The sequence below is a fragment of the Pongo abelii genome, chromosome 10 (genome assembly GCF_028885655.2).
Source record: "Pongo abelii isolate AG06213 chromosome 10, NHGRI_mPonAbe1-v2.0_pri, whole genome shotgun sequence".
NCBI classification, from domain to species: Eukaryota; Metazoa; Chordata; class Mammalia; order Primates; family Hominidae; genus Pongo; species Pongo abelii.
This window is the reverse complement of record NC_071995.2, coordinates 70,825,059-70,839,198: the sequence shown is the minus strand read 5'-3', so window position 1 is coordinate 70,839,198 and position 14,140 is coordinate 70,825,059.

Here is a 14,140-nt window from a genome sequence, read left to right as displayed (position 1 = left end):
ACAACAGTCTTGTGTAATGGTAAGAGAAACTGTGGAACAGAACTTCCTTAAGATTCAATTTTCTTATCTGTAAAAGACAGAGATCAATTTTATATAACTCATAAAGATTCAGGGAGTAATACCTCTAAATTACTTAGATTAGTTGCTGCATAAAAAGCTCTCTTGGTTAACTACATACCATCTATGAGTTAAATAATTTGTAACAAATAAAAAAACAAATTGCTTTTTATGAAACACGGTCCAATTTCATAGACCATATGATAAAAATCTAGAATTTATACTCAAAACAATTTCCAAATATCAACAACCGCCACATTTATTGAATGATTAACTTTGCAACATGCTAGGAATTTTGAAGTATTATTTCACCTAATTAATAAAAACACTTGTGAGTAAGGTAATATTTTAATTTCATAAATGAGGAAACTGGAGATTAAAGATATTAAGAAATATCTAAAGCTGCCAAAGTTCATAGAAGGAGGAATCAAAACCAGCTCAGGTGCATTGCAAACTCTACTTGGAGAGTGGAAGTCAAGATTTGGTTCTGTTACTAGCTAGCATATGGACAGTGTCTACTGAATGGTTGTGGAATAAATCAACCTGACTCAAAATATATATTTTAATGTATCATCAATTCATCACACTTGAAAAATATCTTTATTAAAAGCCATGTTTCAGCCAGGCGTAGTGGCTCATGCCTGTAATCCCAGCACTTTGGGAGGCCGAGGCAGGCGGATCACCTGAGGTCAGGAGTTCAAGATCAGCCTGGGCAACATGGTGAAACCTCGTCTCTAATAAAAATACAAAATTAGCCAGGCATGGTGGCACATGCCTGTAATCTCAGCTACTCAGGAGGCTGAGGCAGGATAATCGCTTGAACCTGGGAGGTGGAGGATGCGGTGAGCCGAAATCACGCCATTGCACTCCAGCCAGGGCAACAAGAGTAAATCTCCGTCTCACCAAAAAAAAAATAAATAAATAAATAAAAATAAATAAATAAAAAATAAAAGTCATGTTTCATGGAGTAGCACCATATGTAGAGCCTCAAGCCAGTAACTTAACTGCCAAGCCAAGATGGGATTTTCAAGACTGCCACCAGCAAGGGTTCAAGATGAATCCTACAATTTCAATTGTGTGTTATGAACTAGTTTCTTTGGAGAAAGAAAAGCCAATTGGGCAGAGTCAGAAAGACAGAGTATGTGGACCTCTATCATGCCATGGAAAGGCATGCCAGGACTAAGGCATCTCCTGGACAGGATGTGAATTCTCATGCAATGATACCTAATAAACTAGATTTAAATTATCACCTATTTGTAGACATTGTTTATAAAAATAAACTGCCAATTACCTGGAGACTTTGGGGCTTTTCTTTATCAGGAAAAGAAGATGTCCAGAATGTAAAATGTTGTACCTGGATATAGCTGAGTGTGGAGTTAGTCGTTTTAGAATCTCAGCTTAACTAATCATCAAAATTTGATTTCAATCCTAATAACCATAAAAGTTTCACAAAATATAGTTGGTGCCAATATATGTCATATAGTGTACTTGGATCATTATTTTGAGGTGTTTTTAGTTGATAAATAATATTTACATATTTATATGGGGTATATGTAACATTTTGGTACAAGCATAGAATGTGTAACAATCAAGCCATCACCTCCAGTATTTTATTATTTCCATGTGTTGAGACCATTTCAAGTCCTCTCTTCTAGTTATTTTGAAATATCCAATACATTATTGTTAACTATAGTCATCCTCCTCTGCTATCAAACATTAGAACTTATTTCTTCTAACTATATGTTTGTACCCATTAACCAACCTCTCTTTATCCCCACTTTCCACCCACACACCCTTCTCAGCCTTCAGTATCTACCATTCCAGTCTCTACTTCCATGCTATCTATTTTTAATTCCTACATGTGCATGGCAACATGCAATATTTGTATTCCTGTTCTTGGCTTATTTTACTCAACATAATAACATCCAGTTCCATCCATTTTGCTGCAAATGACATGATTCCTTTTTTAATGGCCAAATAGTTTTATATATATATATATATATATATATATATATATATATAATATATATATACCTTTGATATGATGGTATATATATATACCTTTGATATGATGGTTTCCATTTCTTTGGATAAATACCATATAGTGGGGTTGCTGAATTTTCTGGTAGTTCTGTTTTTAGTTTTTTGAGAAATCTCCATACTGTTTCCCATAGTAGCTGTACTAATTTACATTCCCAACAACAGTGTATAAGAGTTCCCTTTTCTCTTCATCCTTGTTAACATCTATTATATTTTGTCTTTTTAATAATAGCCATTCTAGGGCAGGATGTGGTGGCTCATACCTATAATCCTAGCACTTTGGGAGGACAAGGCAGACAGATCACCTGAGGTCAGGAGTTCGAGACCAACCTGACCAACATGGTGAAACCCGTCTCTACTGAAAATACAAAAAATTCGCTGGGCATGGTGGCAGGTGCCTGTAATCCCAGCTACTCAGGAGGCTGAGGCAGGAGAATGGCTGGAACCCAGGAGGTGGAGGTTGCAGTTAGCCAAGGTCTTGCCACTGCACTCCAGCCTGGGCGACAGAGACTCAATCTCAAAAAAAAAAAAAAAAAAAAAAAAAATCCACTCTAATTGAGGTAAAATGATATCTCATTGTGGTTTGGATTTACATTTCCATGATGATTAGTGATGTTGAACGTTATTCATGTGCCTGTTTGCCATTTGTATGGCCACTTTTGATAATTGTCTATTCATGTTCTTTGCTTACTTTTGAATGTTTTTAATTGTTGCATTGTTTGAGTTTCTTATATGTTCTTTATATTAGTCTCTTATCACATATCAGGGGAATAGTTTGCAAATATTTTCTTCCATTCAACAGATTGTTTTTTCACTCTATTGATTGTTTCCTTTACCATGCAGGAGTCTTTAGTTTAACACCATCTCATTTGTCTATTTCTGTTTTTATTACCCACACTTCTGAGGTCTTAACAATAAAATTTTTGCCAGTGTTTTAAATCGTTTCCCCTATGTTTTCCTCTGGTAGTTTAATAGTTTCTGATCTTGTGTTTAGGTCTTTAATCCACCTTAACTTTATTTTTTGTATATATGATAAGAGATAGGGGTTCACTTTCATTTGTCTGCATATTTATATATTTATATATAGTTTCAAAGCACTATTTATTGAAAAGGGTGTCCTTTCCTCAATGTATGTTCTTGGCACATATGTCAAAAATTAATTGGCTGTAAATACATGAATTTATTTCTGAGTTTGTTATTTTGTTCCATTGGTCTATATTTCTGTTTCTATAACAATACCATGCTGTTTTGGTTACTGTATCCTTATAATATATTCTGAAGTCAGGTAGTTTGATGTCTACAGTTTAGTTCTTTGGGCTATTGTGGTTCCTATGAATTTTAAACGTTTCTATTTTTGTGAAAAATGACATTGGTATGTCACTATAGAGTGCAGTAAGTACATAGATTGCTTTGGGTAGCATGGCCATTTAACAATAATTATTCTGATCTATGAAAATGAGATGTATTTCATTTGTTTGTATCCTCCTCAATTTCTTTCATCAGAGTTTTGTAGGTTTTTTTTTTTTTCTTTTTTTGTGGAAGTCTTTTAACTCCATGGTTAAATTTATTTCTAGGTAACTTATTTTGTTTTATATATATATATATATATATATATATATATGGTATTGTCTTCTTGATTTCTTTTTCAACTATTTCATTATTGGTGAGTAGAAATACTCCTGATTTTTGTATGTAGATTTTGTATCTGCAACTTTGTTAAATTTATTTATTGGATATAAAAGGGTTTTTTGTTGTTGTTGTCCAGCCTTTAGATTTTTCTAGATATAAGATCAGGTCATATACAAAGAGGGACAATTTAACTTTCTCTTTTCCAATTTAGAAGCCTTTGATTTATTTTTATTTTCTAATAGCTCTGTCCAGGACTTCCAGTACTATGTTGAATGGGAGTAATGAAAGTTGACATCTTTGTCTTGTTGCAGTTCTTAGAAGAAAGTCTTTCTGCTTTTCTTCATTCAGTATGATGAAAACTGTAAGTTTGTCATATATGGCCTTTGTTATGTTCAGGTACTTTCTCTCTATGCCTACTTTGTTAAGTTTTTATCATTCAATGTTTTAACCATCTTTGTATCTCTGAGATAAATCCCACTTGATCATGATGTATCATCTTTTTCAGGTGTTTTTGAATTCAGTTTGCTAGTTTTTGGTTGAGGATTTTAAAAATCTATGTTCATCAGAGATATTGGCTGGTAGTTTTTTGTTGTTGTTGTTGTTATATTTTGTCTGGTTTGGGCATCAGAGTAATACTAGCCTCATAGAATGAGTTAAGGAGAATTTTCTTCTCTCCAAGATTTTGGAATAGTTTGAGGAGAACTGACGTTAGGTATTCTTTGTAAGTTTGGTAGAATTCTGCAGTGAAGTCATCTGGTCTTAGGCTTATCTTTTATCGGGAGAATTTTTATCACTGATTCAATTTCATTATATATTATTGCTCTATTCAGATTTTTTTCTACCTCTTTCTAAGTCAATCTTGGTAGGTTATATGTTTCCAAAATATCTATTTCCTTTAGGCTTTCCAGTTTGTTAGTGTATAGTTGTTCATAATAGTCTCTGATTAGCATTTATTTTTCTGTGGTATCAGTTTTAACATCTTCTTTTTCACTTCTAATTTTGTTAATTTGGGTCTTCTCCTTTTTTTCTTGGTTAGTCTAGCTAGTGGTTTATTGATTTTATCTTCAAAAATCCAACCTTTTGTTTTATTAATACTTTGTATTTTATTTTTAGTGCATATTTCATTTAGTTCTGCTCTGATCTGTTTTTTTTTGCTTCTACTAATTTTGTATTTGGTTTGTTCTTGCTTTTCTAGGTCTTTGAGGTACATTGTTAGATTATGGATTTGAAATATTTCTACTTTTGATGTAGATATTTACTGCCATAAACTTCCACCATAGCACTGCTTTTGCTGTATTTCAGATTGTGGTATGTTGTGTTCTAATTTTCATTTGTTTCCAGGAATTTTTAAATTTTCTTCTTAAATTCTTTTCTGACTCAGTGGTCATTCAGGAGCATGTTGGTTAATTTCCATGTATTTTTATAGTTTTCAAAATTCTTCTCGTTATTGAGTACTAGTTTTATATCATCATGGTCCATGAAAACACTTGATATGATTTTGATTTTTTTAATTTGTTAAGGGTTATTTTGTGGCCTAATATATGGTCTATTCTGGAGAAAGTTTCATATACTGTTAAGAATGTGTATTCAGCAACTGTTGAATAAAATGTTTTGTCAATGTGTATTAAGTCCATTTAGTGTAAAGTACAGTTTAAATCCAATGTTCCTTTGTTTATTTTCTGTGTAGATGATCTGTCTAATGCTAAGAGTGAGGTATTGAAGTCTCCAACTATTATTGTATTGGAGTTTATTTCTCCCTTTAGATCTGATAATATTTGCTTTAAATATCTCAGTGCTCCAGTGTTGGATACATATAGGTTTAGAATTGTTATACTCTTATTGAATTGATGCCTTTATCATTACATAATGACCTTCTCTGTTTTTACTGTTTTTGTCTTAAAGTCTATTTTATGTGATGTAAGTATAGCTACTCCAGCTTAATTTTTGTTTCTGTTTGCATGGAATATCTTTTTTCATCTCTTTATTTTTAGTCTATATGTGTCTTAGAGGTGAGATGAATTTCTTGTAGGCAGTACATAACTCAGTCGTTTTTTTTTTTGCCACTTTATGTATATTTAAGTGGAAAGTTTAATCCACTTACATTCCAGGTTATTACTGATATGTGAAGGCTTATTCCTGTCATTTTACTAAATTATTTTCTGGTTGTTGTGTATATGCTTTGTTCCTTTCATTCTCTTTCTCTTTTTTTTTTTTTTTTTTTCACTGCAACCTTCGCTTCCTAGGTTCAAAAGATTCTCCTGCCTCAGCCTCCCGAGTAGCTGGGATTACAGGCCCTTGCCACCACACTCAGCTTTTTTTTTTGTATTTTTAGTAGAGACTGGGTTTCACCATGTTGGCCAGGATGGTCTCAATCTCCTGACCTTGTGATCTGCCTGCCTTGGCCTCCCAAAGTGCTGGGATTACAGGCATAAGCCACCATGCCCAGCCTCATCCTCTCTTATTTTTTGTAGTTTTGGTTGATGACTTTCTGTAGTAGTAATATATGAGTTCTTTCTCTTTCTTATTCATGTGTTTGCTCTACCAATGTGTTTTATACTTTCCTGATGGTAGGTATCGTCCTTTCATTTCCATGTATAGGACTCCATTAAGCATTTCTTATAAAGCCGGTCTAGTAGTGATGAATTCTGTATGCTTTTACTTGTCTGGAAAAGACTTTATTTCTCCATTTATGAATAATAACTTACTTTCCTGGGTATATCCTTGACTGGCAGTATTTCTTCTATCAGCACTTTGAATATATCATCGCATTCTCTCCTGGCCCATATAGTTGCTGCTGAGAAATCCACTGCTAGTCTGATGGGGGTTCCCTTGTAAGTGACTAGACACTTTTCTCCTGTTGTTTTTAGAATTATATCTTTTGTTTTACTTTTGACAGTTTGACTAGAATGTGCCTTGGAGATCTTTTGTGTTGTAACTTTTTGGGAATCTCTGAGAGTTTCCTGTGTCTGGATGTCAAAATTTCTTGGTAGACATGTGAAATTATTTCCAGCTATTATTTAATTAAATAGGTTTTTTATCCCTTTGGCCTTTTGTTTCTGCAACACCTAATATTCAAATATTTGGTTGCTTTATGGTGTGCCATATATCATGGAGGCTTTTGTCATTCCTTTCATTCTTTTTTCTTTATTTTTGCCTGACTGGTTTATTTTAAAAGGCCATTCTTCAAGTTCTGAAATTCTTTCTTTATCTTGATCTAGTCTATTATTGAAGTTCTCAGTTGTATTTTTTTATTTTATTCAATGAATTCTTTAGTTTCAGGATTTCTGTTAGGTTTTATTTTATGATCTCTACCTACTGAGTACATTTTTCATTCATATACTCTTTTTTCTCATTTCTTCATATTGTTTATCTGTGTTCTCTTGTATTTCACTGAGCTTCTTGAATACTGTTATTTAAACCTCTTTTCTGGCATTTCATAAATTTCTTATTAAAGCCTATTGCTTGAGAATTATTGTGTTCCTTCAGAGGTATCATATTTCTTTGCTTTTCCATGTTTCTTGTGTTCTTATGTTGATATTGATATCTGATGTGATTAATTCTTCTTCCAATTTTTTGGCTTTGCTTTTGTAGATGAGGATATTTCCTAAAGATGTATTGATAATATTGATAGTGTAGGGGCACCTTGCCTTTGATTCTGGGTACATGAAGCAGCATAGTGTGAATATACTTTCTTAAGATATAAACAGCCTCAGTGGTCTCTGTGATTTCCTCAGAGGCTCAGGGTACAATTGTTAGTGAAAGCTGTGGTGAAGTTTTGCTGAGGACAGGGATGCCAGGTGGGCTAGTCCTCAGGCCCCAGTGGTGGCAGCAGTGGACCAAACCTGCCTGTCCTTGGGCTCCAGGGAGATATATACTTGCACCAGTGTTAGCATGTCCAGGTCAGTCGATTTATGGTCCTCCAAGTGGCTTACAGCAGTGGCAGTTGTGGGCTGTGGATGGGTGGGTCCTCAGGCCCCTTGTCAGGCAGTGTGGTGTGGGTAATGGCAGTAGTAGTGGTGGAATAACCCTCTGGCTCCCAAGAGATCCATGATAGTGTTAGTGGTGGCTGCAATGGTCTTAGAGAGCTAGTCTCCAGGCTTGTAGTTGACACATGCATTTGGATGAGCCTGCTTCAGGGTACATGCCAGTATGCTATAGCCCTGCTGCTGGGGAAGGGGAGTGTGAGGTTATTGTCAGTGGCAACAGCCATAGGCAAGTGGCTGGCATATTATTCCAGTTTCATACTGCTATGAAGACATACCTGAGACTGGGTAATTTATAAAGAAAAAGAAGCTTAATGGATTCACAGTTCCACGTGGCTAGGAAGGCCTCACAAACATAGCGGAAGGTGAAAGGAAAGGAAAGGCACATCGTATATGGTGGCAGGCAAGACAGCATGTGCAGGGGAACTGCCCTTTATAAAACTATCAGATCTCATGAGACTTATTCACTATCACAACAACATGGGAAAACCCACCCCGGTGACTCAATTACCTCCCACTGGGTTTCTCCCAAACACATGGAGATTATGGGAGCTACAATTCAAGATGAGATTTGGGTGGGGACACAGCTAAACCATATCAGCTGGGGAGCATGTGTTTCAGCTCTAGGCAGCAGCTCCAGTGGGGAGAGTTTGTTCTCAGGGCACTTGTGAATGCATGGCAATCCCGCTGCTGTGGGTAGCAAGGTTGCTGCCAGTGGCTCCTGCCAGTAGCTGGCATTTCAGCCTCAGTGGCAGCAGCTAGCAACAGTAGCAGCTGTGAGTAAGGGAGCTTCTTTTCAGGGCAAGTGCAGATGCATGGAAGCCCCACTGCTAGAGGTGGTGGGGTCACTGTCAGTGGCTTGTGCTTCCATCCCGGCAGCAGTAGTGGCTGCAGGTGGGGGCTCTTGTCCTCATAGCATGTGCAGATGCACAACGGTCCAGTTGCTGGGGACAGTGAGGTCATTGCCAGTAACCCTCAGCCCTGGCAGCAGCAGTCAGCAGCAGTAGCAGCTCAGGCAGAGGATGTCAATGCAGCTCCAGTGATGTGATGTAGGGTATGTTGGGCCCTAGGGCAGGATGCAATCTGGTGGGGGCTGTGCTCTCAAAAATGGCACCGTGCTGTAACTGCTTAGGTCTCTGTGGTTGTGTGGGACCCAGCATGAGCTCCCTCTCTGGAGCAATAGTGTCACACAGACCCCAGGCAGTTCACTATATTAGTTTTAGTGCCCCTGAGGATTGAGAGGCTCTCCCATGGCTAGGATTACAGGCGTTTGCCGTGGGAATATGGATCATTGGGGATCTGTCATTTATCCTTTCCCCACAATGAGGAGCCTCTCCAGACTGCTAGTCAATACTGGACAAGGAGGCTGCTTCACTTTACTCTCCTTCCTTGCCTTAGGTGTTTCCTGTCACTTTCCTGTTGAATGTCAGTTCTCTCTCTTAGATGACCCATTCAAAGTCTGATTATCTACTCAGTTTGTTAGTTCCTCTTTGTGGAGGAGGTGAATGTCAGATACCTCTAGACAGCCATCTTGAAGCCCTACTCAAAGCTATATTGGTGTGTTTTAATCAACAAATTTTTTTATAAAAATATATACTTAAAATGATTTTACATTATCATCACACAAATATTGGAAACTTCTAGAAATATTTTATTTCTGTTTTTTCTTTAAAAAAAAAAGGGATATATACACAGAATGTGCAGGTTTGTTACATAGGAATACCTGTGCCATGGTGGTTTGCTGCACCTATTGACCCGTCGTCTAAGTTCCCTCCCTTCAGCCCCTACCCCACAACAGACCCTGACGTGTGTTGTTCCCCTCTCTGTGTCCATGTGTTCTCATTGTTCAACTCCCACTTATGCAGTATTTGGTTTTTTGTTCCTGTGTTAGTTTGCTGACAATAATGGCTTCCAGTTTCATCCATGCCCCTGCAAAGGACATGATCTCATTCCTTTATATGGCTGCATAGTATCCCATGGTTTATATGTACCCCATTTTCTTTATCCAGTCTATCACTGATGGGCATTTGGGTAGGTTCCATGTCGTTGCTATTGTAAATAGTGCTGTAATAAACATACGCGTGCATGTGTCTTTACAGTAGAATGATTTATATTCCTTTGGGTATACACCCAGTAATGGAATTGCTGGGTCAAATGGTATTTCTGGTTCTAGATCCTTGAGGAATTGCCACATTATCTTCCACAACAGCTGAACTAATTTACACTCCTGCCAACAGTGTAAATGTTTCTATTTCTCCACAGCCAGCATCTATAGTTTCCTGACTTTTTAATAATTGCCATTTGGACTGGAGTAAGATGGCATCTCATTGTGGTTTTGATTTGCATTTCTCTGATGATAAGTGGTGGTATTTCTTTTCCTGGTCTATGTTATTAGATTTTTCCTAGTAAAACCTCAGAGAGTTGTTTTTAATGTCTGTGAATCCAGGGATGAAAAAAAAAAAATGGTTTCTAGAAAAGACATACTGTAATATATGAAGCTTCCCACAGACCTATAGCAAGACACCTCTGCTATTTTATTATTAAACTCAGATTTTCACTGATCATTTACCAAATAATACTAAGGCCTAAACAAAGTTAAAAGAAGACAAAGTAAATTAGAGCTGTAGAGAAACAGTTAAGTCTTCCACAATGATAGGTAGCCAGGAAAAAGCCTAACATTCTTAAAATTCAAATTGACAAATTCCAAGAGACAGGATGAATGAACTAATGTTCCACTGAAATGTACCTTGATCAGATACGGGATTTTTGTTTAAGAGCTGCCATTTAATGTAGAAACGGATCTAAAAGTAACAGATTGATTATCAAATTTGGCTGAAGGAAAATATGAAACTATGTATGATGAGAAATCTCATGTGGAAAATCCAGAAGTATTATGGATGCAAAAAATGAGAATTTTTGGACCATTTATGCTTTCAATGATCAAAATTTAATAAGGCCTTGCATGTGTATATATCTGTTATTTTAAGTTATTGTTTTATCATGTTTTCACAAAAACTCTATTTTTATATATGACTGGCGTTACTGACACACAAACATGTCAAGTTCATTCCTTTTCTAATCCCTGTCATTCCCTATCATGTTAAAAGTTATGCATGTAAGATAGCCTTACAGCAGGAGAACAAACTGGAAAGGTAGTAATGGGATGATGATACGGTTAAGAAAAAGTGCTAGACTGTAAAATAGATTGGAGTTGAGACTTAGTTCCAACTTGCGGGCTATGTGTCCCTGAGTAAATTATTTAACCTCCCTAAGACTGTTTCCTTATCAGTAAAATGAAGATAATTAATTCATACCTCATGGTGATGTTATGAGTTTTAAATGAGATTACACATACAAAGAGTTTTGCATAGAGCTGAGGAATAATGACTATCAAGTTTTTTTGTTAAAAATACTATTGTAGCTATTATGAGTTATCAATTAGTTCTTTACATGTGCAGAAATCATTTTGATTTCTCTGAAATACTCCTTTAGACTTCATATGATATCAGCCTAACACGTTTTTCTCTTTCGGGTTGAGAAATGAGACCACCCTGGCTCCAAGTGGGGTTATCATTCGAACATGTGGAGAACTCATGATCAATCATTGCCTGTTAAGCTTTTAAAAAAACTCTCAATCTAGGTGAAAGTTGGTACAGCAACTTTGTACATTTCACTGGCACCCTCTCCGCAGACCACCACTCCAATTTTCTAAGAGGCTGTGAATTGGGGAGTAAAAAGAGAATTGGATGAAAAACAAAAAAAAAAAAAAAAGCTTGGCTATTGATATTGGAAGTAGTGAGACTGAGGTAGACGTGTCTTTTCAAATTGTGGAAAATGAAGGTAGAGGGCATTTGAAGTCCACTTCCCCCCTGAGCTCTGAGGGTACTGCAGATGAGACACAGGTCACAGTGAGGCAATGACCAGAAGAATCACAATGGCGGCCAGGCGCGGTGGCTCATGCCTGTAATCCCAGCACTTTGGGAGGCCGAGGCGGGCGGATCACGAGGTCAGGAGATCGAGACCATCTTGGCTAACACGGTGAAATCCCATCTGTACTAAAAATACAAAAAAATTAGCCAGGCGTAGTGACGGGCACCTGTAGTCCCAGCTACTCAGGAGGCCGAGGGGAGGCGGAGCTTGCAGTGAGCCGAGATCGCACTACTGCACTCCAGCCTGGGTGACAGTGTGAGACTCCGTCTCAGAAAAAGAAAAAAAGAAAAAAAATAAAAAAAGAATCACGATGGCTCCTGGGATTTCAGTGGCAGACAATATCTGATGAGGACCCTCAGTCTCAGAGATACTCAGTCAAACAATCAAACCTTACCTGAAGCTAGGAGAATGACATAAAATTCACTTGGGAAGATGATCTTTAACTCAATGAAGATATGCATCCAGAAACAGTAGCTTGGACTGTGTGGCAAAATGACACTGCAACAAATGCCAGTGAAATTGGAAGCCAAACAGTTGTGCATCTCTCTGGATACAAGTACAGAACAGATTAAAACCAACAAGTGGAGTTTTCTCCGTTCCAAAAATACAGACGTTTTTCATAAGCTTTGAGGCATAGAATCAACTGCAGAGATAAGGAGAGTAAGGGAAAATATTTCTACATTTGATTTTGAGTTTGAAATATTTACGACATGTTTACGTTTCCCTACAATGAATAGATTACAGATTCTGACACTGGATGGAAATGGGGAGCAAGATAGAAATTAACTTCAGGTGTGGAAAAATAATGTTACTTTTTTACACACTTGAATTTGTGGTGTGTGAAACTACTTTGTTCTACTTATGCAGCTTTCATTGACTTTACAGAGCAGGTTTTATTTCCACATAGAAAAGGAATAAACTATGTATCAAAGAGCTCATATAATTAGCCTAACACACATAGGCAGACACTGCAGCTGCTACCAGATGTACAATGGATCTTACTTGTACAACAGACCAGTGTTCCTCAAACACTAAGGTGCATAAAGGGCTTATCAAAATTACCCTACACATTACATATTCTTATTCCTTAGGTCTGTGGTGAAGTGCTAAAATGTGAAGCTTTAACATGGTATCCATACTATTTTGATACCAGCTAAGCTATTCAGCTTTTTAAACTGGCTTCAGTTTAAAAAGAAGAAGCAAACAGAGACAGACAGACAGGTGTACATGCATGCAAACAAACACACACACACACAAAGAGAGAGAGACAGAGAGAAGGACTGACGTATATGACCAAATATTAAAATGATTACATATTTAGGTCATAGCATTGTACTTACTCTTTAAGGAAAGAAAGACCCTGTTGCAATATTTAGGGACAATATAAATATCTAAATTTAAACTATTGGATTGTCCTCCACCTTAATCTATCGTTTATTGGACCATAAACCAATTATAATGAAAGTAGTACAAACCTTATTAGAACAATTATAAACGCAAACATTACTAAAATATGCAAATCCACTGTAAGAGTAATTATTTTAGAAGTAAATCACAATAGTAAATATGTGTTACTAAATGGGCATAGAACAGCTATTTTAAAACATTTAAAACCTAAACTAGCAATATATTGGACAAAAGTCTGGTTACATAAAGAATGAGCTGCATCTAACAATGCCACAGGAATTAGCCATTGTGATATTGGCTAGGAGGTCAGTGATTAAAATATTTACCAATAAGAAACAAATTAACTACGGGAGGACCTTGACACTCCCTTACTGTAATTTCACCTCTAACCTGTATACCTCTGTAGAAACGCCTTTCACCTCTATAGAAACAGAAGTTTTTGTTAGGCATTATGAAGCCATAGAGACTTTGTCAGCACATTATCACAATGATATTATCCTCAAAGTTGCTCAACTTCACAGGTGGCGTCAACAACTGTCCAGTTTATTCAGGACTAGCCTAGTTTCAGCACTAAAAATTCCACATCCTAAGAAAGAAATCCTAATTCTCAGACAAACCAGGATAGTTGTTCACTCGGTTTGCTGGAGAAAAGATAGCATGTCTGGTAGACATTCTACTTAGAAGAATATGCAGATGTTTGTGGTGGGAGCAACATTTTGAATACTAACCATGAATTGTCTCCTTTGTCTTCTTGAGCACAAGACTTTCAATGGGTCCACCCAAAGCCTTCATCTACTAGGGCATGCAGATGAACAGCGCTATGGAGAATGACAAGAAATTTGGGATTTGACATAGAAAGGATTCTTGGTGAAGGAATAGTGTAATATTTGGCTTCAGATGTGTAACTCAGGGCTATTCACTGAGATGATAGTGTTTCCATCTAGGCTATATACTTGAGAGAGTATTTACTGGATTGTTTTAGTTCCCCCTTTACCTTGACACACAAGCTGAAATACATAGCATATAGAGTTCCCCCAGCATAAAAGTAATCTTTTACCTACCTCAGAAATCCAGGTGACTTTTTTGATATACAG